This window comes from Canis aureus, chromosome 25, assembly GCF_053574225.1.
Source record: "Canis aureus isolate CA01 chromosome 25, VMU_Caureus_v.1.0, whole genome shotgun sequence".
NCBI classification, from domain to species: Eukaryota; Metazoa; Chordata; class Mammalia; order Carnivora; family Canidae; genus Canis; species Canis aureus.
Genome location: NC_135635.1, coordinates 42,475,348 through 42,501,318, shown reverse-complemented (window position 1 = coordinate 42,501,318; position 25,971 = coordinate 42,475,348). Strand labels below are relative to the sequence as shown.

At 42.8% G+C, this 25,971-nt stretch overlaps 1 long non-coding RNA gene across 2 annotated transcripts in view; it reads left to right on the top strand.

Moving 5' to 3' along the window:
* The window catches only part of LOC144297407 (uncharacterized), a 30,991-nt gene extending 5,331 nt beyond the window's left edge, over positions 1-25,660 (top strand). Inside the window, exons 2-7 of one of the 2 annotated variants that reach the window (XR_013364438.1) lie at positions 6,228-6,427; positions 14,246-14,426; positions 15,932-15,985; positions 22,603-22,708; positions 24,005-24,188; positions 25,350-25,660. This is a non-coding gene — a long non-coding RNA (uncharacterized LOC144297407). The remainder of the gene's footprint in view (positions 1-6,227; positions 6,428-14,245; positions 14,427-15,931; positions 15,986-22,602; positions 22,709-24,004; positions 24,189-25,349) is intronic. The other variant, XR_013364437.1, reaches the window with a different exon arrangement.
* Positions 25,661-25,971: the final 311 nt, after the last annotated feature.

The window sequence follows — 25,971 nt, the reverse complement described above, 5'->3', positions numbered from 1 at the left end:
AGTGTTCAGGAATAACCAGGAATAATCAGAATAATCAGGGAGTGTCATCCTCATGACTGTGGTAATGTAGATGGATTTATCCCAGCCCTGGGTGGAATTTGATTGCTTCATTCTACATGTAATCTTTATCACCTTTTGGGTGCCCCTTTTCTCTCTAGTGTTCCACATATGGATCTTTAAAAAATTTTTTTAAAAGACTTTTATTTATTCATGAGAGACACAGAGAGAGAAAGGCAGAGACATAGGCAGAAGGAAAAGCAGGCTCCATGCAGGAAGCCCGATGTGGGACTCAATCCTGGTACTCCGAGGTCATGACCTGAGCTGAAGGCAGACACTCAGCCCCTGGGCCACTCAGGCTTTCCCCATATATGGATCTGATGTCCCTCCTGCCTTAGAGATGGCTTAGTGACTTGGGCCATCTCACATGGCACATCAGGGACTGAGATATGGGGAGAAAACCGTCATTTTTAAATTTTAATAGTCAAATCTAGATATCATCACCATCATATTATATTCACTATTTATGACCTCTTATTAAGTGCCAAGAATTTTATATGCATTATCTTTCCCCCAAAATCTTTCCTTTGATAACATTTCAAATCCATAAGAAATAGTAAGAATGTACAATGAAACATCAAGTTTCACTAATTGCTTTAATTCTTACACCTACTTTCTTATACCGTTTCACATTTTTGCTTTAACTCTCTCCCTCCTTCTCTTTCTCCCTCCCTCCCTCCCTATTTTTGAATCATTTGAGTTACTTGCAGACATTGTGACACTTCACTCCTAAATATTCCATCATATATCTCCTCAGAACAAGAGCCTCCTTCTACATTACTAAAATAAAATTATTGCACTGAGGAAATTTAACATTAAAACAATTCCATTATCTATTATACAGTCATTATTCAAATTTTTCTGATTTTCCTAATAGTAATCCTTCCTCCCGCCCTTCTCTCCCTCCCTCTCTTTCTTCCTTCCACCTATCTAGGATCTAAATAAGGATCACATATTGCATTTACATTTCATACTTCTTCAGTCTCCTTTAATCTAGAACACTTTCTCAGCCTTTTTTTCCTTTCATGCCATTGACAGTTTTGAAGAATCCAAGCTAGTTATTTTTCAAAGCGTCCCTCAATTTTGGATTTTTTTTTGATGTTTCCTCATGGAAAGATTTGGAATAAATATTGTTGGCAAAAATAATTACATAAATGATACTATGTGTTTCTCAGTGTGTCACATCAGGGGGCAGAAAATGTCATTTTGTCTCGTCATTGGTGATGTTATGATCACTGGGTTAAGGCAGTGTTTGCATGATTCCCACACTGTGAAGATACCATCTTCCTTTGTAATTCATAAGTAATCTGCAGGGCAATACTTTGAGGTTGTATAAATATCCCCCGTCACTCTTTCATCCAACAATTTTAGTATTCACTGATGATAATTACACATTATCTTTTCAAACGCACATAACAACCCAGTGAGGTAGATACTATTACCCATATTTTTGCAGTGAGGAAACTGAGTCTCAAAGAGATGAAGAAACCTGCCCAAGTACCCACAGTTGGGTACTTGTGGGTACCCAAGTACCCACAGACTGGATTTTCAGTCTTGGCCTCTACTCTTACTACTTACTGCACTATACCATCTGGAGGGAGAGATCTCATCTCTTTTGCTTCAGGCAAGACCAGAAAAAGTGATATTTAAGATCACAGAAGACACAATTTATTTTAGCTTGAGTCTCTTCTCTTTATTCTCTAAGTATTTTTTTTTCTTGCTGAAGCCTGATGCCTTTCAATTCACCTTTTTCTATTACCTGAACCACAGTGAATGAGTCATGTTTTTGTCCAATTGTCCCTAGACTATGGAATTCTGCCTTGGTTGATGCAGGGTGTCCAGGACCTCGATGGCTGCCAGTACCTCACTGTGATGGATGCAGTTACATATGGCAGTGGTCCATTCAGGAGTGAGAAAGACCCCTGCAGAAATCCATAGGATGATTACAGTGAACTTCTCCCCAGCTGTGTGCCAGATCCCTGGGCATAGTGGTACGCAGCAAAAACAAACAATGTCAGCCTTGAAGGAGATCACAATTAGGTATGGGGGAAATACAATTCAACAACCATGCTACTATGTGCCAAGTATTACAGTAATTACTGTTCTTTTGCTACTCCGGGGACATAGAAAAGGGAAGGATGCCTTGAATTTGTGTGGGCATGGGGGAGGTTGCTGGGGAAGATAGGCCTTCCAAAGGGAAGGGAAGAAAGTATGAGAAGGAAAGGAAAGGCGGGGAAGAGATTGGTAGACATGCGATGAGAGGATTCTGGAAGGTACCCAGAAACACACCCTACCATAGACTCAGCAGTACTTGCGTGGCTGGGGATGGTTGCAACTGTCTCTGGCCATCAGAAACCTACTGCTGGTTATCAGCTCGGCTCAGTTCAAGGGTTTAGATATGAGCTTAAGCATCCTCCATTGCTGCCCCGTGTCCACTGCCATTTGTGTTGTAGGCATGGGAGTAGGGTGGGGGAGGGAACCAGGGGAGGAAGTGGTGAGGATGCTGAGGAGCAGGGACAAAGTGGCCCTGAGAGCACTAATTGCAGCTCCAGCTGTGTAAGGGCCCTGTGATCTTCCTGCTTGCTGCTCAGTACACCGCATAATGGACATTTAGTTATGGAATCTAAACAGTCTGAATCTCATTCTGTCCAAGGGAATAATCACATCACAAGCTGGAAGGAAGGAGTCTGCTGCGCTGATTAGACCAAGGTATACACAGGCAGGGACAAGTTCTGGCTGTCATTTTTCTGCTTGGGCCGCTGACACACTGCATAATTCGGGCCAATTAGAAAACAGCTGCATCCCTATCAGTGAGTTGATGTAATGACTTCATACAGCATGGCCTTGGGCTGTGCTGGACCTCTCCATGCCCTTTTTGCCTTAACGATAGTCAGCAAAAACAGTGACAATTAAATGACATTTTACTGTGCCCAGGTGCTTTAATTTATTTACACAGATTACCTATTTAATCCTCACAGTACCCCAAACAATTAGGCAATACAAGGGTTCCTATTTTGTACAGGAAGAAACCAAAGCTTAGAAAGGGTACGTAACTTGCCCAAGGTCACACAGCTAAGGAATTGTGCAACTGGGACTGAATCAGGCAGTGTGATTCCGGAGCCCACACCCATGCCCACTCAGCTACATTGCTTCTAGTCCCAGGAAGACGTAGCTCAGGCAGGAGTGCTAGTGCTTGTTACACCGAGTGATTACGTTGTTCATTCACTTTGTTGTTTTTAGCTGAGAAACTCCATGAAGGAAGGGGATGGCCATTTTGTTCACCATTGGATCCCCAGAGCCTAATACTGTCCTCAGCACATTGTAGATGTTTAATATGTATTTTGGGGTGACTGACTAGCAAAGGATCAGACCACAGAGTCTATTTCACATTTTGCAGGAGAAGCCAATGAAATCAGGCTTTCTCTGATCTCCATTTCTCAGTGTGTGAGCTCTCTTAAGTTGGGAGGGGGGTAGGTTGCGGGGAGATTCACCAGAGCTATTCCTTCCTTTGCCCTTACTTTTACCTCCTATAGCACCCACTCATGCTTTGATTGATTTATTCAGCAGATATTTAATGAACATCTATGACATACCAGGTACTGTTTCAGGTAGAGGAGTAAGCAAGACAGATAAAAATTCTTTCTCACATGGAGCTTGCAATCCAATGGAATAGACAAACAATAAACAAGTCAAATAATGCCATATGTGCAATGGAAGAGATGCTTATGAAGGAGAGTATGATGTGTCAGAAAGAGAGTGAAAATTTTAGATAGATGACTAGTAAAGGCCTCAGTGAGAAGGTGATATTTGACTATATATTGGAAGGAAGAAAGAAGGAAAGCCCTGCAAATAATGAGGGAAGGAGGTGCAAATGTCCTGGGGCAAAATCATGCTAGATGTTAGAGGAACAATGGGGAGGCCAGGGGTTAGAGGAACAATGAGTGAGAGGGAAGTGATGGGAGACAGTTCAAGAAACAATTGTAGTCAGGCTGTTCTAGATCTCAAGTCCTCTAGATCTAAGTCATGACCCTGGCCTTTGCTCTGAGTGAAGCAGGAAACCACTGGAGGATTTTAACAAAGGACATAATCTGACTTTCCCTGTTATTCCATAATGTTACTTATATGTGTATCTATCTTCCCTTCTACATCCCAAAGTTGGGATCATATATATAGTCCCAATGCTGAGCACAGCACCTGGCATAAAGCAGATGTTTCAATACATTGCTATCAAATGAATAAACACACAAAAAATACAGAACAGAATGAACCAACCTAAATCACAGTGCAAAGAGAGGCCCAGGGGAAGGATCCATACATTCTGACTGGATGACAGAGGGATGTTTTATGGGGCAGGTGCCTTTTTCATCTAGACCAGGAAGAATGAAAGACTTTCCCTAGCTTAAGGGAAAAGAAAAAGTTTATTAGGCTGAACAAGGGACAGGAGCAAAGGTTTGGAGGTATGAGGGTGCAGGACAAATTGAGAAAACACTGAATAGTTAAATGTTTCTGGAGCACAGGATGAAAGGAGGCTCATAGCGGGATAGGAGGCCAGAATTACAGACTTGGGCCAGATCGCATAATGACTTGTGTGTCTAGCTAACAAGGGTGGATTTTGGACTGAAGGCAATGGGGAGCCATCGCAAGATTTTACAGGTATGTGAATCCATTTCGGAGGGTGGGATTCAGCTCATTAGGTTTTGGCTGTTAACTGGATCATGGCTTGTAGCCAAAGCAGGCAGCAGACCATGCCAAGAATGATGTCTGGGCAAGCTTGTGCAGGCTCTTTGTGCAGAAGGAAAGAGTCCGTCTGGGGGGTGGGGGTGGGGGGAGGGGCTTCTGACACTGCACAGTGAAAAAGGTAGCAGTTACTCAGGTATGTTCCACAGGTACCCGTGTCCAGCTCAGGACCAGCTATGGTTTCATTATGCCGCTCATCCAACCCACCCGCCCTTATGTAAAAATCCATCAGCTATAAGGCTCCCGGGGTTATTTAATTTTTTCTCCTGGGTTGAGGGAGGTTGTTGAAGTTGACATGACCTGCTCTACCCCTGCATGGTGTGCTGCTCCACTACTATCTAGTCCTGAAACAAGGCATTAGTCACAATGATTGAGGTGTTCCTTCTAGAAAGGTGGAGCTGAGGCTTCTCCTTCTCAGCCAGGAGGGGGAGTGCAAAGGCACCATTTGACAGGTCAAGCTTTGAACTATTCAGGCCTCTAACTGTTGTGGGCAGAGGTGCTGTCGGTGGTGGGGAAATGGCCTTCCAGGAAGCCCTTTTATTGTTGATTTTTTTTTTTAAGATTTTATTTATTTGAGAGAAAGAGAGTGAGCAGGGAGCAGAAGTGGAGGGGAGGGAGGAGAGGGAGAAGCAGACTCCCCGCTGAGTGGGGAGCCTGGCATAGGGCTCAATCTCAGGATCCCGAGATCATGACCTGAGCCAAAGACAGATGCCCAACTGACTGAGCCACCCAGGTGCTCCTCGGAAGCCCTTTTAAAATGGAGATGGGTTGGGACGCCTGGGTGGCTCAGTGGTTGAGCATCTTGCCTTTGGCTCAGGGCATGATTCTGGGATTGAGTCCCGTATTGGGTTCCTCCTGGGGAGCCTGCTTCTCCCTCTGCCTATATCTCTGCCTCTCTGTATCTCTCATAGGTAAATAAATAAAATATTAAAAAATAAATAAATAAAATGGAGATGGGAGTACAGCTGAGTTGAGAGTTGTCAGCCATTCCTTTGAGGGAATGGGCTTGTCCTTAGGCTGGAGACCAAGGCTACCACCTTCCTGCTCCAACTCTGTGCTATCAGGCTGTCCCATGCTGTCACCTTTTTGCTCCAATTTAGTCTTTCCAGGTTAGCTGCAAGGGATCCTTGGTCCCCACGTCCCATACCTACTGCTGCCTCGTTACCCAGCTGGCCAACCACAGCTCCCCAGTGTGTTTGCAACCTAGGATCCCTGCCTGTAATTGTCCCTTGACAGCACACTTCAGTATCTTGAACCCACAAAACACAGCAGCAGATGACCACATGGCTTTTCAGGTCAGGAGTTGGGGGAGCTGAGGCAGGAGCAGGAATAGCATGGCTGGGAGAAACACAAGCTTTCAAGCAATTTGGGGGAGTGGAGGGAGAAACTTCTACCAGTAATTCCCAGTGCCCTTTCCACTGTATTTTGTGAAGGAAAGCGTGTCGTCCTCGGCTGAGGACCAGCTGGTTTGCCAAGGTGGGAGAGAGCTGGGCTGCAGGGACTCGGGGACTTCGTGAACCTGCCATGGATGGAAACCACACGAGGAGCAGAACTCAATAAAGAACGACACACTTGGATGAGTCCAGTCAGCGTCATGGTTGTCAACTGTGGCTTTCCTCACAGTGCAGTCAGGGTAATCACTCTTTCATTATCTCGGGGTCCTCTGGTAGTCCAGGCTCATTATGTACATGTGGTGTGGATACTGAGACATTAGCTGGGTTGGCCCTTCCTTATTAACTCCTTCCAGACAAACAATAGAACGCTCATCATGGAGTCAGATTACAAAAATTAACTATAAGTGTTTGGGAAAGGGCACAGCTGAGGGTGGACTCATGAGTTGGATTGAAAATGGGTTTCTCTCCAGGCCCAGATAGAAAAGATTTTTTTGGTTTCCATCCTTCCGTTAGGGTTAATGGATAACTGTCAATATCTGTTAAAGACTTTAAAAAATGCTTGTAACCATTGACCTAAGAATTTAACATCTAGGAATGTCTCCAAAGAAATTAGAAGAACCACAAATATTGAAAATAAGAATACTTATTATCACAGTACTATTTATAGTAATAAAAACTGCAGCCATTAAAAATTGCTATTTCAGAATATTTGTTGACATAGGACATATTTACAATTTTTTAAATTTCAGAAATAATTTATATAGAAAATTAGAGCAAATATAACAGATATCTATATCCACTGCAGCCATGTTTAATAAATGTTAACATTTTCCGTATTTATTTAAGAACTTTTTAAGATGGGTGCCTGGGTGGCTCAGTGAGTTAAGCGTCTGCCTTTGTCTCAGGTCATGATCTCAAGGTCCTGGGATTGAGCCCCATGTTGGGCTTCCTGGTCAGGGGAGAGCCTGTTTCTCCCTCTGTTCCTCCCCTGCTCATGCTCTCTCTTTCTCAAATAAATAAGTAAAATCTTTTTTAAAAGTACACTTAAAAAGAAAAAATAACTTTTTAATAAATAAAAGCTTTTAAGAAATAAAAGGTACCATTGAAGCCTCTTACATTCCTTTCTTCCTTACTTCTTCAGAGGTGACTCGTTTCCTGAAATTTGTATGAATCTTCCCATCCAGAAATTATGCTTGTACTATATATCTCCATAAAAATATAAAGCATATTTTTTATGATTTATAAAAATTGCAATATCCTGTAATGTGCTATTTTCACTCACCACAATTTTGAAGATTTACTCATTTTGATGATACTGATGAGATTTTTTTTATTGTTCTAGATAGTGTTTTAACTACACAAATATACTTAATAAACTTCTTTTTGGTCAGATTATACCAGTTCCATGAGTCATCTCTAAGAGAACACACCCATCTAACTACCACTCAAGTCAAGAAAGAGCATTGCCTGTACCCCAGAAACTCTCCGTCATACCCTCTTCCAACAACTATGTACTATTTTCCTCTCCAAAAGTAGCCACGGTCATATTTCTAATAACATCATCTGGCCTGTTTTTGAGCATTATATAAAGGGAAACATGGTGTTCTACATTCGCCAGTTAGCTCATTTGTTAATTATGTTGTTCAAATCTCTTTTCTTACCGACTTTTTTGGGTCTGTTATTAGCCATAGAGAGAGATGTATCAGCTTCACTGTAAGTGTGGATTTGTTGTTTCTCCTTATATTTCTGTCAGTTTCTGCCTTAAATGCTTTAAAGTTATGTTATCACATGCATATGAATTTAGAATTGTGGTAGCTTTCTGGTGAACTGACTCCTTTATAATTAAATAAATCTTCACCAGATAATGATTTTGCTGTGAAGTTTACTTTCTCTACTATTAGAGTAGCTACCCTAGCTTTCATCCGGTTAGTGCTTGCATATCTTTTCTATTCTTATTCTTGTATTCACTTCCTTTCTGTTTACTCATATGTAAAGAATGCTTCTGGTAAGTAGCATACAGCTGGATTTTAAAAATCCATTTTTACAACTTTAGTTTTATATTTGTATTTGCATTTAACCTATTTTTATTTAGTGTTCTGCCCATTTACATGTAATGCAATTACTGGGATACTTGGGTTCTTTTTTTTATTTTTTTATTTTTTTTTTATTTTTTATTTTTTTTAATTTTTTTATTTATTTATGATAGTCACAGAGAGAGAGAGAGAGAGAGGCAGAGACACAGTCAGAGGGAGAAGCAGGCTCCATGCACCGGGAGCCTGATGTGGGATTCGATCCCGGGTCTCCAGGATCACGCCCTGGGCCAAAGGCAGGCGCCAAACCGCTGCGCCACCCAGGGATCCCCTTTTTTTTATTTTTAAAGATTTTATTCATTTATTCATGAGAGACACAGAGAGAGAGAGAGAGAGGCAGAGACACAGACAGAGGGAGATCAGGCTCTGTGCAGGGAGCCCGACGTGGGACTCAATCCTGGACCCCGGGCTCACCACCTGAGCCAAAGGTAGACGCTCAACCACTGAGACACCCAGGCGTCCCATGAGATAAGAACTTGGGTTCTTATTACCATTACTGTATTTGCTTTCTATTTGACCTACCTATGTCCATGTTCATTTTTTCCTATTTGTATGCCATCTTTTGGAGCAAGTAAATATTTGAGTATTTCATTTTTCCCCTATATTAACTTGGGGATTATATATTCTTTGTTCTTTTAGTAGTTAGGCTAGAAAACATGCGCCTTTGACTTACAGTCTAACAGAAACTATTATTTTTACCATATCCCTAACAACACTAGACCTTAGAATATTTTATGTATATTCACTTCTACCTTTTACATCATCTTCATGCATTTCAATTCTACATATATGCTAAACCCCATAATATGTTCATATTACTTAATTTTATAAAGTCAATATTCACTATGTCTTCCTACATTTTTACTTCTTCTGTTATTCTTCTTTCCTTCATACATTTCTGTATTTTCTTTTCTTTTTTTCATTTTGTATTTTCATCTGGGATCATCTTCCTTCTGCTTGAATAAACTTTTAGATAACTTTTAAGGCAGGCCCAATGGTAATAAGTTCTCCATTTTTTATTTGTCTAAAAATGTTTTTCTGTTGCCTTCATTTTTGAGAACTAGTTTTGGTTTGTATAGATTTCTGGGTTTGCAGTTAGCTTCACTTTAGCACTTTCAGGTTTGTGTTCCATTGTCTTGTGGCTTCCATCATCTCTGTGGGAAATCAAACATAAGTCTTATTGTTGCTACTTTGGAGGTAATGTGTCTAATGCATTTAAGATTTTTTTTCCTCTTTTGTTTTCACTAGTTTTCCTGTGATACACCTAGGGATGACTTTATTTATGGGATTCAAATATATTCTTGAATCTGTGAGTTGACACTTTTTATCAGTTCTTGACCATTATCTTTTCAAAAATTATTTCTTCTTTTTCTTTGTGGGACTATATTTTCAGGTATGTTAACTCTTTTGATCATAGTTCCCAGTGTTTTATCCTCTTTTGTATATTTTGCATTTAAAAAATTGTCTTCTTTGGGGCACCTGGGTGGCTCAGTTGAGTGTCTGACTCTTGATCTCCACTCAGGTCTTGACCTTATGGATTCTGGGCTCAAGCCCTGCATTGGGCTCCATGCTAGTGTCATCTTCCCTTCTGTTTCCTTAAAGGAGCAAATCATATTTATTTTTTAGTCTATGCTGGTTAACTACAGTATCTGGGTAACTATTGTTCTATTTCTCTCATTTGCTTTTATTCATGGTTTTTGATGCCATCATCCTACTTTTTGGTGTGTCTTTTAACATTTTATTGAATTCTGGACTGTTACTTATAACAGTTTTTAAAGACTCCAGAAGTTGTTACTGACATTAGGAAGGGTTCACCTTTCTTCTCTTAGACGGGCAGAGTGGATGCTGATTGCCTGGCTCTATCCAGGGGCTAGGATGAAGCAACAGTCAAGGTTGTTGCTACAGTTTGGTAAAGCTCTGTCTAAACCTGGTTTGCTCCTGGCCCATGGGCTTAAACCTCCATGGTTTCCAATCTAGTCCTGGAATGTTCACTGGGGCCCTTCTCCCAAACTCTAATCTTTGTCTCCTCAGTACCGCGAAACTGCCAGAAATCCTCTGCCAGGAATCTTAGACTCCCGCCTTCTGCAGTTAAAAGAATTTGGCAAATGTATTGTGGCAAAACTCAGACATATTTTTGAATGTCCTCTGATCTCTAATTTTTGTCACTTAAATTCCCTGAGACTTCTGGAGCTCTGATGATTTCTTGGTCTCCTGCAGTGACCAACACCTGGGAAAATATTCTCAACTATTTCCTGTCCACAGGATTGACAAAGGCCCTCAGAGAACCAGCAGCTGCAGGTCAGCAGCTTCCTCTCTGCAGCTTTCCCCTCTCTGGAATCATATCCTGTGTCATCCTCACTGGTCCACAGGCTCTATGACGCCTTTAAACAAGATGTTTGCATTTTATCTGCTTTTCTAATTGCACTCTGTGGGGCATTGGTCTGCCACAGCTTTCCATCCTACCCGGTAGTGAAAGTCCTCCAGGACTCATTACCATATACATGTTTCTGAATGCCACACATTTTGTTTTGAAAAATTATAGAGATAAATTGAGGTTCTGGGTGTTGTTATCTTCCTCCAGAGGGGATATAAGCTTGCTTCTGGCTGTTAGCTAATCTGAGGGTAGGTCACTTTGATTCCATTAGGAATTGACATAATTCAAAGCTGGGCTTCTGTCTTTGTCATCAGAGCACAGCCCTTTGGGGTCCCCTCTGAGTTCCTGGGGTGTTTACCAGGCCCCCTCCTTCCTAGTGGACCCTGGACTGAATTATGGTTTTACTACCCCCAAAAGACTGCTCACTGATTTCTCAGCCTCTCCATCATTGCTTTTGTTTAGAGACTCTAGCTATTGCTTCCTGGGGGTAAAGAAGCCCCACATTCTGAGTTCCTTTCTCTTGATTTCCTTACTCTTTCAGATGATAGCACCACAAAATTTCACTGCCTTGACCATGTTTCACAGGACTTCAGATTTTGTTATATGCTCTCCAGTTTTTTTTTTTTTTAGATTTTATTTATTTATTCATGAGAAAGAGAGAGAGAGAGAGAGAGGCAGAGACACAGGCAGAGGGAGAAGCAGGCCCCATGCAGGAGCCCGATGTGGGACTTGATTCCGGGACTTCAGGATCATGCCCTAGGCCAAAGGCAGGTGCTAAACTGCTGAGCAACCCAGGAATCCCCTCTCCAGTTTTTCTAGTTCCCAGAGGGAGAGTTGGTCCAAGCCCAACCCAATCAATCAGTAACAGAATAGAACTCTCAACAATGTGTGTGTGTGTGTGTGTGTGTGTGTGTGTGTGAAAAAGAAAAGCAGTTTTCAAAACAGTATGTGCTGTATGGTGCTAACTTGGTTAAAAATAAGAGTATGTGCGTAGGGATAGAACTCCAGTTGTTAATGGTGGTTCTTTCCTGGATGACTGGTTTATAGATGACTTCATATTGTCTCTATGCCTTTCTGTGTTTTCCAAATTTTCTATGATAAATGAGTTTCTTCATGTTTTAAAAAAAGCTATTTTGGAGAAAGACAATGGCCAGAAAATAATAGACAAAGGAACACCAGAGGGAAAAACGAAACCCCGGAATCACGGAAGAAGGAAGTTTGGGCCCCAAGAGACAGCTGGGAGGGGCTTAGCTCATCTTATTTAAACCCCTCATGGTCCAGATGAGGAAATCAGAGCCCATGAGGCAGCACGGCTTACCATCCAGGTGGAGACAGCACTGGTCAGGAGCTGGTCTGCTGGAGAGGTGTAAGCTCTTTCCAGAGGACTTTGTTGAGTAAATATGGGCTGCCAGAGTCACATGTTCCTCCCTGCCAGCCTGGGCCCCAGCCTGGGGCCAGAGCTGAAAGTCAAGAAGTCAGCTTGCCTCAGCCAGACCTTCTCAGGCAGAGTGGTGGCTGTCAATGGGAGGCCATGTTGTCTTTCCTCTGGCTTTGATTTTGTTGGTAATTAGCCTCAATAGGGGTTGGCCCTTTCTACAAGACACATTTCTAAGCTTTGCATTTGAAAGCTTCCTTGGTCTTCCCAGGTCTCCCTCCCCCCATATACTTCTTTGGCCTTTTGTACAACTGCTCTAAAGTCTTATGACACTATTCTGGCCATTCCATGATGAATAGTGAACTTGCTGTCCTCAAGTATATTTGTGTCTTTGCTCACATGGTCCCCTATAGAAAACCTCTTTCCCATTCCGATTCTCTTATCCTAATTCTATCTGCCCTTCCAGATTTAACTAAAGTTGTCAACTTCTTCAGTGGGTAGAGTCCATGCCTCTCATTTGGAATGGATTCTTTAGGCTTTGCATTTCTTTTTTGCTAATTGTCAGACCTTCTTATTGAGACTATAAATTCTGGAAGATAAGGATCATTTCTCCATATCCTGGCATCTTCCCTGGAACAAAAGACAGGGTCTTGCATAAGGTGGGCACTCAGTAAATATGCAAGGAGCAAGTGGTGAGCAGTTTGAAAGAAATGTGTTTGTGAGAGGCTGGGGCAGATCTAGAAGGAATTGACAAAGAATTTCAATGAGCAGCCAGCAGAAGGGTGGGCAGCAGAGAGCTCATTATCAGAGCTTGGCAAAAGCTTTCTGCTGGCTTTTCTTTCTTCCCTTGATTCTGGTGTCAGCTTCAGAAAGACATGAAAGGACCCCAGGTTGGGAGGGAACAGATATTGGAAGGAGAAAAATGAGTTGTACTGTTTGAGGTAAAGATGAAGAGGAAGCAATGTAATGCGAATCCAAATCTGGAGAGGTCGGGGGTGGGGGTGGGGACTGCCTGGAAAGGGATGGACCTCTGCAGTTCGAACACATTTTCTCAGGCATGAGGTAAGCTGGCCTCCTGAACAAAGAACTGAAATATCAGTTTGGACCACGAACAAACAGTATGTGAGTTTTGGTGTCAAATAATGATAAGCCAATGTATTTGGGGGTTTGGAAGAGGAATACTTCCAGTTCTTTTGCAAAGGCAGCCTTACCAAGGGAACTATTATATTGATCTGAAGCCAGAGTTTCTCAGGTTTTTGATGGCTTCCATTAGGTACTTGAGCAGAGGTGTGTAAATGAATGGGGAGTCTAGGAGATTTATAAACCAAGGACGTCTTGAGAGATTTGAAGTCCATAAATTTTGGGGTCTCTTCTTTGGAGCAATGAGGTTTGTTGGGGGAAAGGCTTTGTAGTTTATTAGAAGTAGCTGATATAACAATCAGATGTCAGCCGGTAGCATAGGAATGGAGCAATGTCTTTACTTTGCTTGTGGGATTTGGATGAATGCTCAGAGCCTAGGCTCAAAGGAGTTTCCTTTCAGAAAACTAGTCAAGCAACATAAACTAATTCAAGAAATTGCATCCAGCTCTCACATTATTTACAAACAAATAAGGTCCCTATGGCTTTGGAAGTAGCTTTTGAAGGATACCCAAAGTGTTCCATTTCAGTGATATGTCTGAGGAGTGTGAGGGAGGAGGAACTAAGGCAGGATGAACTTTAACCTATCAGAGAACCTCATCTAAAAGGGCCTGATGATCTGATCCCAGCTCACATTAGCTCAGGCACAGGGCTTGTATTTCACCCAAAGGCCTTCACTCCACTCCGTTGCCCCCACTTCACTTGAGTGGTTTGCAGAATTCCCCAGGAACTCCAAACAGCACCTGGAAAGAGTGAAGGTGGGAACAGAAGATGAAAATTCTACCCACTTGACTTCTTTTGCCTCCAGAGCAACCTTGGGTATGGTTTGTTTTCAGAGAGGCCCTATTTGTCACTGTTTGCCTGGTTTCAGATCTCAGTTCTGCTGCTTACTAGCTGGGGGCCTTAGGGCCAGTTACTTGACTCAGTGTGCTTCGATTTCCCTATCTGTAAAATGAAAGTAAGAATAGTATCTACTTCCCAGGGTGGTTGTGAGAATTAGATGAGCTAATGCACGTGAGACACAACAATTCCTGGTGTCCAGTAAGTGCTTAGTAAACATTTCTAACATTATGCTTATCAGCTTTCAGCATGGTGGCTCCTGCAGTTCTAAGGGATGTGCCCATCCAGCTCCCAGCCAGGTGTGAAGGAGCCCATGGCGGGAGCAAGAGGAAGTCATTGGTTGTGAGTTCCCCGTTTCTCAACTGCAAACTCTTTGAAATGCTCTTCGGCACCTATAATGGAAGAACTATGATGGAGACAGGGTAAGTAGGCAGAAGAGGGAAGGAAGAGCAAATAAACCAATAGGTTACAGGATAAGGGAAGCTGGACTGAGTAGTTTTCAAAGAAGTTTCCTTGGAACAAAAACTTACACATCAGATCTGGCCATCAGTGAATGAAGGGGTTGTTAAACTTCTTTCTTCCTGGCTCTTTCTATGACCCTGTGTTTAAGATGTTGGCAGTGCTGGATGCCACAGAGGCAGTGTTGCTTTAAAAAGGTGGTGTGAACTGAGTGTGGTTAAGACAGATACTTCTGACAGCCTTGGTTCCTTGATGAGCTGCTGGTCCAAATGAGCAATAGGAAGAACTGGAACTCCAGGCCAATCCAGGGTCACTGCTGGTGATGCCAGTGCTCTATCCAGTGACCAGAACAGCTTGGAACGTCTGCTGAAATTGGTATCCTGTGGAGACCTTCTCCAGATCCTGCCACTTTAAGCTCACAGTGTGTGTGTGTGTATGTGTGTAGTGAGTGTGGAGAAGTGTACTCTAATTTGTCAAGTTTAAATCTAACTCCCTGGGGCACCTGCATGGCCTAATCAGTTAAGCATCAGACTCCTGATCTCAGTTCAGGTCTTGATCTCAGAGTCATGGGGTTCAAACCCCGTGCTGGGCTCCATGCTGGGCATGGAGCATACTAAAAATAAATAACTCCCTCTCCCTTCCCTTCACTGGGCCCTAACTTCCAGGTTTGTCCTCTGCCCATGCTCTCTTTTGTTTACTTTTAAAAAAGACTTTTGTTTGAGAGAGGTAGAGAGAGAGCATAAGCAAGGGGAGCTGTAGGTAGAGGGAGAGGGAAAAGGAGGCTCCCCGCTGAGTAGGGAGCCCAATGCAGGATCCTGAGATCATGACCCAAGCCAAAGCCAGATGCTTAACCAACTGAGCCACCCAGGCACCCTTCCTTTTTGTTTAGATGCCCTGCTGGTTTTTCTTTCTGGAGGTGGTTGGTGTAGACCCACTGAAGTAGTGTCCCTGGTGGCTTTTGTCTTCTCTGGAGGAAGGGTGGGTGGGGCTGGGCTCCTTGTGTGAAAAGGAAAAGGATGAGAGTGTGCTGGGGGAACAGGTGATGTAGAAATGGTGAAGTGGTATGGAAGATGGAGGAGTTAAATGTTAAGGGGTGGGTAGAAAATGTACCAAGATATTTTGAGGGCTAAATTTGTTCTGGAAGTTAAATGCATAGAATGTGATGAATCAGAACAAGAGCCACTTAAGAGTTTTAAAGCCGTTGGGTTGCCCAGGCGATACACAGACATTCTGTGGACGATTTGTTATTAGCAGTAAACATTTACATAGCACTTCACCTCCTCAAATATTCATCCATAAACCCTGGAGTGTTAGTGATGGCCAGGAAACCAAGACCTAAGGGAGACAAATGATTTGCTCAAGGTCACTAAACTAGTTTGCTGTAGAGCTGACAGGAGAGCCCCAGTCTCTGTGCATCAAGCTGCTACTGGAAGGGACTTGAACTTTGCTTGATTAACTTGCCTTTCAGTGCCCAGTGAGGGGTGCCAAAGCTGATTGGTCGCAGCCTTCAGATCAGGACCAGGTAGGTGGAAAGGGTTGTGATCCACACTGACCAACCAAGAGGCTATATTTGACCTTTCAGCTTCAAAACCTCCTGCCTGGATCTTCAACCCCTGGAGTCTCATGTCTTTTGCCTGCTCATCCACCAGTGTTCTCTCTCTTGCAGAATGGCCCCACCGACCACCCAGTTGCCTGAGCAATTTGGCTTTTCCCTTTTGCTCGCTCCCCACCCACACGGTGTTTACATAATCACCAAGACCTTTTGATTCCATCTGTTTAATATTTCTTGAATCCCCCCACATCTCCATCTCCATTCTGACCACCTGTCTACCATATCAGCCTACTAATTGCCTCTCCATACCCACTCTTTATTCTTTCCTACTCACTCCCCTGTTTCTAAAACTTTTTCAGGTCTCTCTCCTGCTGAGGCTCCCAATGACCTCAGAATAAAGCCCAGACAGACACAGTATCACAAGATTCCTGAGATCCAGACCACTGGATCCACTGCTCTGTTTCACATTGTACTCCAAGTTCCAGAATGAACTGATGTTCCCTGAGCTTGTCCTGCTGTGGGTATTTTGCCAATAGGGCCAGAAGGAGATAGAGAAAGATCACAGAAATATGTAGGGAGAGAGAGAGAGAGAGAGAGGAAGGCTTAAAACCTGGGCCTGGGCCGTACTGAACTATTTGCCCGCACTGAAGTACTGCCTTTGTATGGGATTTTCTCAACTACAGAGCACTGTTGTCAGATTCAAAAGGTGGGTAGGATTTATCAAAGCAAGCCTGCAAACTAAAGCTTCCTCTCTCCAGACAGTATGTCCTCATTTGTGAGCAAACACAGTCACCCTTAAGAGGCTTGACATTTCTAACTGGCTACGTGACAATGAGCTAGTCATTTAAAGTAATGAGGCTGCGAGCCTTGGTTTCCTCATTTGTGAAATGGGAATGACAGCTGTCCTACTATGTAGATGTCTTCTCCTTCTTCTTCTTTTCTTCTTCCTTTTGGCTGTGCAACCTGTGAACTACCTTCTTCTTTTGGGAAATCCTCCATTGTGTGAGCCTCTGTGGAAGGGAAGGTATGTGTCTCCAACTGGGAAACTGAAAAAGCTATGCATTGTGATCAGCCCCTGGCAGCTAGGGAGAGAGACGCTCCTGCCTAGGTCTTTGTACCCTGAGAATAATGTGGATGCCGCCCCCCAGTTGAGAGTCCTTCCAGTAGAGGCAATGGAGTCCCAGTGACATAGACAGTGGAGGTGGCCTCAGAGGGTCCAGACAGGATTCTCCTTGCAACATGACCTTGCTGCCTTTCCTCTGTGCCTTCTAGTCAGTGCTGAGACCTGCCTGATTTCCTCTCAGTGAATTCCATTCATGTTCAGCTGGCAAGCCAATTTCTGTGGATGGAACTGAAGCTTAACCCACCTCCTTCATGGCACGACTAGGATAACACAGGACTGTTAGTTGGGACTTCAGTAGAGCGCATCTCAATTGTAGGGGGTAGTAGTGGGAGTTGGGGCCTGGGATAAGAGGGTCTACTGTACCCATGCTTTAAAAAATGGTCACTACTCTGATATGGGTCAAGCCCATAACCAACATCAGGTATTTCATTGTAGTGATGAGATATTGTGAATAAGCTTTGCAAAGGACAAGGAACAGCTAAGATACTCTCCTTATCTTACCAATAGAGAGCCCTCCCACTCCTCCTCCTCGATGTTTTAAATTTAGCTTAAAAACATAATTGTGCAAAAAAGATGGAGAGAGGCAGAGGTCCATTTCAAAAGTACACTGTCAGCACCGAGGAGCAGACACTGATTTCCTGTACCCGGTCCTCCAGGATCAAGAGTCCAGTTCCAGCAAACTTTGCTGTCATTTTCTCTGGTGGTGTGGAAAGCTGGACAGACACCCTGAAAGCCGTGGGTACAGGCTTCCTCTGGCAACAGAAGCCTGTGATGGTCTGGGCTTCACTTGAGGGGGCACTCCCCCAAATAGCTTGACCCCCAGGCTTCCTGCCCTGCCCAGAGAGGATCCCTGAGCTCATGACTGTTTGTTCTGCTCCTGGATCCTAAGAAAGCAAGTGCCAGGACAGCAGGAGGCCAGGCTCTAGGCAATTTTCCACACTAACTGGTTTGGGCTGGTTGTGTAAGATGTGGTGGTTTCATACCCCTGTTGCCCCAAAACCGCTGTTTCCTCTAGTTTGGAAAACATTCAGGCACAAGAGCCTGAAACATGCCCCTGGGGACAGAAAAAATATGCTATTGAGCCCCAACTCATGGGACCCATCCCCCTTAACTACCATTTCTGGGAAGGAGGCACTTTGAAGGTACAAAACTTATAGTGTTTAATTTTTTTCTTACATTTGAAAGAGCAAGTTGTCAGGCAGACTTAAGTGAAAACAGAGCTATTACCCTCACAAAGAACTCAGTGCAATAACCAAGTGGATTCAGACCATAACAGCTACTGAGGGGAGTTTGCATGATCTCTCTATATCTGCAGAGAAATGCCAATTGCTAGCCTGGGTAGGTGCTTGCTGAGGGCAATATGGTGTCTGTTCTTCGTGCTTTCTCTTCCAGTTTAGTTTCTAGTCTTCAGGTTCTTTGGGGGCCGAGGTTCAGGTGGAGTTGTGGGGAGACAGGGTCTGGACTTGGGCTCTGGAGTAATGGAGCAGCCCTATAGTCAGCACTCTCTTTAGCTTCTGGGACTTTGGTTTCCTCATCTGTAAAATGAGGGAGGAAGGCTTGATGATTGCCAAGCTCATTTCTAGCTAGCTTTTTTTTTGGTGGCTATGTGTTTCCCCCAAGCCTCTGATGTGTCAGAGGCTGGGCTGAGGTTCAGGGTTTGGGCTACAGCCATTCTCTCCCTTATCATCCATTACAATGTGCAAAAGCTGTTGTCCCCCATGGGTCACTGGACAAATATCCCACTGCCTCATGGGGAATGCCTCTCTGGAATGACATGGGTTTATCTTGGTAATAAGCAAGGAAAGCTGGAGCAGCAGGTCCCTGGTTGTCCTACCTGAAAATTAACTGGCCACCTACTATTATCTCAAACCAAATTGATGGGAGGACCAGGGAAAAGTCACACTGTCCATGGATCCCAGCATCAGACCATCAAAATGCAAGGCAGCAAAGAAGGGCAATTTGCTTAAAAAAAAAAAAAAATATATATATATATATATATATAGTAGAAACAAAACCCCTAGAAGCTGTTCCAAAAATAATCCATTTTGGGATCCCTGGGTGGCGCAGCGGTTTGGCGCCTGCCTTTGGCCCAGAGCGCGATCCTGGAGACCCGGGATCGAATCCCACGTCGGGCTCCCGGTGCATGGAGCCTGCTTCTCCCTCTGCCTGTGTCTCTGCGCCTCTCTCTCTCTCTGTGACTATCATAAATAAATAAAAATTAAAAAAAAAAGAAAAAAAATAATCCATTTTAACCAAATAAGTTTATTTGATTGAATTTAAAGGAAGCTAATATGAAAGTTCATATGTTTCCTTCCAAGCAAAAAGCCAGATGATATAAAGCGTGTTGTTGGTGCCAGACAGACAGTACATGTGAAGGGGAAGGAAGTCGTGGCCAGATTTGCCTGAGATCTGGTAGTTCACCTTTTAAATTCATCCATCCTGGGCAGCCCCGGTGGTGCAGCGGTTTAGTGACTCCTGCAGCCTGGGGTGTGATCCTGGAGTCCCACGTTGGGCTCCCTACATGGGGCCTGCTTCTCCCTCTGCCTCTCCCCCCCCCCCCCACCAACCCTGTGTATCTCTATGAATAAATAAATAAAATCTTTAAAAAAATAAATTTATCCATCCTCTCAAACTGCATTAACCACCTCCGCTCCACATCCCCCACCAGCCTTGTTACCTTTATGTAGATTGAGGCAAGGCTAGAGAAGAAGCATTGTTTTTGTCGCCTGTTCAACACCTGTTGGAGTGAATTAGATCATGGACTTGCAGGGAAGGCTGTGTCTGTTGAGATTTTACAGTTCAGTCATCTCTTGTTGATGCTTGTACCTCACTGTCCACCACCCCTGCCAAGGGACAAGAAGAGCTTCTGCACTTCTGCAAGTAGCTGCTTTCATCCTGGCTGGAAAGCCCTTCCTTACAGAGAGCAGGAAACTGCCTCCCTGTCACATCCTTCTAAAAGTCATGGAAAACAAATCTCTCTCTGCAGTGACACTTTAGTCTATCCACTAGCTCCAGAAATCACACTCACGGGATGCTTGGGTAGCTCAGCAGTTGAGCATCTTCCTTTAGTTCAGGGTGTGATCCCGGAGTCCCAGGATCGAGTCCCACATCAGACTTCCTGCATGGAACCTACTTCTCCCTCTGCCTGTGTCTCTGCCTCTCTCTATATATCTTTCATAAATAAATCTAATCTTTTTTTTAAAAAAAAGAAGAAAGAAATCACACTCACTCTTCTTGTCTCATCTGGACATCAGACTGTATAATGTTTCTCACAGGAGGAAAATTCTCTAAAATCCACGCCACCTCACCATCTCCACGTTGGCATCTCTCACCAGGACCAAGATGGTAGTCATCCTCCCCCTGCAGTTTGACCTCCACTGTTACCAGTAGTCAGTCCTTGGGTGAAAATGTCATGGAGAGAACATGGGGTTTGGAGTTAGACAGAGACCCATGTTTAAATCTAAGCTTTGTAACTTATTTGGGTAGCCTCAGCCAAGTTAATCTTTCTATGCCTTATTTCTTGATCTATAAAATAAAGATAATATTGATTTCAGATTATTATTATGGATTTGAAAGAGATAACATTTTTTTAATGCCTACTAGGAAGCCATGAGTAACTACCCAATAAACATAGGTCCCTTTCCCTTACCCTACTCCCTATCCCTTTTAAATTTGTCAAGTGACATAGTTTTAAGTCACTTCATTGTACTGGTTGACATTATCCAAACCTTTCCAGTTTGGCACCAAGAACTAGCCATAGTATAATATACTTGAGGCAGGATAGAACATTCATTCACCCATCTACCTATCTCCTTGATATTCCCAGAGCAATTTTCTAGGGCTCAGGCACTGTAATATGCATGGGAAAACACAGAAGCAAAAGATAAGGAGTTTATAGCCTTGTGGGGCAGAAAATCTAACACACTATCAGAAGTACTAGAAAGTTGTGAGCCCAGGTGGCCTCCTGGAACATGAAGGAAGAGCTTCTAGCCAGGGAGTGTCTTAGAAGTGGGGCCCTCTGATTCTTGAGGGGTGAAATGAGTCAGAGAACCTTGAGGCCTTCAAGACTAAGAATGCCCAGTCCTGCAGGTCTTTGCACCATGCCAAGGAATTTAGATTTGATTTTAAAGTTAGTGGGTGGCCTTAAACAGGGGACTGACATAGATTTTTATTCAAGAAAGATCCCTTTGCCTGCATGCCAGAGAATGGGTTGGGAGAACATAAGACTAGAGGCAGAGAAACCACGTGTGAAGTCACAGCAGTGGTTCAGCTTGGCAAGGATGGGGGCCTGATCAATGCAGTGACAGTGGGCATGGAGAGAGAGGCCCATGTCAGAGAGGGGATGAAGGTGGAATTGCTAGCTCTTGGTGACCATTTGAACATGGAGCTTATGGAAGAGCAATGACTCAGAAAGAATCCACAAGGCAGAGGCCTCTGAATCTGATGTCATTCACCATGGTGGGGAGCTTGGGAGGTCAGGATGAAGGAATCAGAGAGGGGCAAGGCTGAGTTTGGATTTGAGGAAAATTCCTCTTTGATGGTTGGCGGAGGAGAGCAGACTGGAGAGGATTAAAAACCACCAATGAGTGGTGTCCCAGAGAACAAAGAAAGATCAAGCTTCAAGAAGGAGAGATAAAGTATCAAAGGCTGCAGTCAAGCAAGATTAGGGCTGAAACATGACCATAGTCAAGGCCACCAGTGATATTGGCAAGAAACCATCTCCCTGGATGGTCTGAGCCAACCATTGTGTAGCTAATAGGAGTGGGCAAAATTTGCATTGATCAAGAAGCTTGTATCTCAGAGAAAATGAGGCATTGGGTCATACCCAGGGTTGCTCACCAGGGTGGGGGCAGAGGAGGGAAGCTTGAGCATATTAATGTACTTATAGGGAAACCAGGAGAAATGAGAGTAAGTGGTAGGTTACTGGCTGGCAGCAATGAGGAGGGGTAGGTAATGCTTTGGGCAGGTCATGTGGCTATTAAAAAAGCAGGGATTTTGATGTAAGGTTGGAAGAGTCTGGAATGTGCCACAGAATTTAAAGAATTCAAGGCTTCCTTCACAGCCTGTGGGGGTAGTTCCCTAGGATGGGATGCAAGGGAATATAACAACCTTAGGGTTTCAGAGAAGGGTTCCCAATTAAAACAGAAGGCCCACATTGAAGAGGGTTTCGGGCAAGGGCCTAACATAGCTGAGATGATGGTGGTATCAGAGATGACAGGCATGTTCATGGTAGGCGCCACTACCAGATGGGGCTCCTGATTTTCCATTGGTTTTATTTTCCATCTTGAAGAAAGCAAAAGTCAGTCCATCATCATTCTGGTTTATTGAGATGTTCTTAGATTGTGATTCTGTCATCCAACATACTGGACAACTGCAGAGGAAGATCGTCTCTTACAGACCTGACCATCTAGTTGGTACAGAGTGGACAGACTTTGAAATAACCAAATCAATGTATGTTTTCCAGGGGAAAGATGGGTCAGAATGCAAAGGAGGTGACATACATCTTTACCTAATCCCAAGACAATGGAGAGCACTTGAGATTCCTGAAAGAAAGACCTGAAAGGAGGGAGGTAGGAAGAACTGGAGGGAGGGAAACTGCTCAGGGGACTGTGTTGCAATAGAAAGGATGAGAAAGGCTCTTCTGATGAGTGTCTACAGGCCTCAGGGCCTACTTGGCCTTCCACTCCAGGTTGTCATCTTTATAGATTATTCATACGATCCTGTTTGGTTTCTAATTCTGGGAAATAATTCTTTTTTGGTTTCATTTTGCTTAAAGTAATTCAGTCATGAAGTAAGGTGGTGAAAGTATGGAGATGGATTAGAACTAGAGTAGGAACACTGAATCAGCATATGGAGAGAAATCATTCCATTCCCAGAAGAAATGATGAAGCAGGATAAATGCTGGCCTCCTATCCAAAACCAACTTGGAGATGGTGGAGAAGCCAGGGGGAGGTGACTGGGTCCAAGAAATTCTGGGGGAGACATCAGGAAATTGGATGTCACTGGGGGAGAAGTTGGAAATGATAGTTAGAAAGTCAGATGCTACTGATGCTACTTTCAGATGAGTCACGTTCTATCCCCATTGTTGCCCTGGCTGGATAATTGCTTTCTGCTTTGCCGCAAGGTGTGAAAACAGCACACCCCCACCCAGTGCCAGCCAGAGGAGGGAGGTTACCATTAGGAGAGAGGCAAGCCAGACTAGGCTAGTGTGAAGGTAAAGGTGGTTGTTAGTCTCCCCTAGAGTGGCCTTCTCTCCTCCCCAGTCATAGAGGGGAGTGGGCTGGACAATTAGCCGAGGGAAAAAGCAACTCTTAAAAAGAGAAGTACCCAGGTAGATTCCTCTAGGGGTAGGGTCTCCTGGCTGGGTTGGGCCCAGATTGTCCTGCCAGAGGCTTTGTGCCCTGAAGCAGGGCTTTCCTCCCTCTAGTTCACCAGCAGGGACACAAGGATCCCATTTCTTCCTGGAGTTTATATTACTTGCCTACATAGTTGACAGTTTTAAGGACTATCGGGGGAAAATTATCAGATATCCAAAGAGAATGATCACTAGTGGAAAAGGTTTAACATATTGAGTACATTATGTTGGAATGGGCAGAATTAGTGTAGCAAGTGAACAAGAATTTAAAATAAACATTATATCTTCAAGGAAATATAGCAAGTTGTTGTAAGCCTGAAGTAGAAACAAGTAGTTAACGAAGAACTGGACAATTTATGTAGAATGCTGGACTACATAGGTTAAAAATACAAAAATTAATAAATCATCATTAGACATATCAATGGTAAAATTTAAGTACATCAAAACTTTCAGAGAGAAAAAATAACCTATAAAAGAATAAGAATTAAATTGGTATCCATCTTTTCAATAGGAACACTGGTTTCAAGAAGACAGAATAATCATCATCACTATCACCCCTAAGGAAAGGATCCAGAGTTTTATAGACAAACAACCAAGAATATCTCTATACAAATTATTTCAGAAAATTGAACAAGGGAGAATTCCACCTGATTTACTTTTATGATGCTAGTATATACCCTGGGCTTTAAGATTAGGTAAGTACTATAAAATTAAAGAAAGTTATGGTCTTATTTCATTTGGATTTCCTGAATAAACATTAACTCACTTAATCCAAGAGCATAATGCTGAGTGAAGTAAGTCAGTCGGTGAAGGACAAACATTATATGTTCTCGTTCATGTGGGGAATATAAATAATAGTGAAAGGGAATATAAGGGAAAGGAGAAGAAATGTGTGGGAAATATCAGAAAGGGAGACAGAACGTAAAGACTGCTAACTCTGGAAACGAACTAGGGGTGGTAGAAGGGGAGGAGGGCGGGGGGTGGGAGTGAATGGGTGACGGGCACTGGGGGTTATTCTGTATGTTGGTAAATTGAACACCAATAAAAAATAAATTTTAAAAAATGCATAATGGACAAGTAGATTTACTCCAGAAATGCAAGAATGACTAAAAATCATAAAGGTCCTCAAAGTAAATGGCTATGAAACTAGAAATAGAACTTGTTTAATTTAATAAAGGCTATATATCAAGAATTTACTGCAGACATATATATTAACAGAGAAAGAATAAATTATTGAAAATGTGGAATAGGACAAGATGCTTACAAAACACTTTTACCATTCAGTTTACTACTGGAGGTACTGACTAATGTGATAATACATGAAAAATGAATAAAAAGAATTATAGAGAGGGACAAAAGTTAGTGCTTGTATAACCTATCTGGGAAACCCAACAGTATCAAGTATCTAATAGCCCAATAGGCTATTAGAACTAATAAGAAATGCCAGCAGAATTATTGGATGTAAGGCCAACTTACAGAAATCAATAATGTTCTCTTATAACTAAATGGAATATCAGATAGGAAAAAAAATATTTTCAGGGGCAACAAAAATTGTGAAGTACCTAGGAAAGTATCTAACAAAGAATGTATAAGACCTTTAAGAACAAAAATTTTAAGTTTTGTTAAAGATCGTTATAAGACTTGGGTAACTAGAGAAGTTACCATGTCCATGACTTCATGTTGAAAATGTAAACTCTTTGCAAACTAATCCATAAATTCAGTGAAATTCCAGCAAGAATTAAGAAAGAACTTTGGGATTAGCTTAACAAATGATTTGAAAATGTATATGAAATTGTTATATGTATTTTTTATTATTTATTTATTTGTTTGTTTATTTATTTATTTATTCATGATAGAGAGAGAGCAAGAGAGAGGCAGAGACACAGACAGAGGGAGAAGCAGGCTCCATGCAGGGAGCCCGACGTGGGACTCCATCCTGGGTCTTCAGGATCAGGCCCTGGGCCGAGGGCAGCACTAAACCGCTGAGCCACCCAGGCTGCCCTGTTATATTATTAAGAAAATTCAGATTTCTAACTTCTACCAAATACGAAAATAAACTCTAATTAATTGTAGACTTAGTGGATCCATGGGAAACAAATGAATTGTAGTTCTAAATGTGAAAGATAAAATTATGATATTAAGATGATAAAAAGATTTTGTGTATCTGTGTGTGTGACTTGGGATGGAAAAAAGGTTCTTAAACAATACATAAATAGCACAGATCGTAAGGGGAAAAAACTGGTGGACGTGACCACATTAAGAATTTCTGTTAAGTAAATGGCACCATAGATGAATGTGACAGATTGGTGATAGACTTGAAGATATTTGTTATTTTTAAAATGGAAAGGAATCAATTTCTAGAATGTGCCAAGAACTACCACAACAAAGGAAAATAGGAAATTTTTTTAGAAAATTAGGCAAAATATATGAACTCACAGGAGGTTAACAAATATAAAAGAGATGCTCAACGTCAGTGAT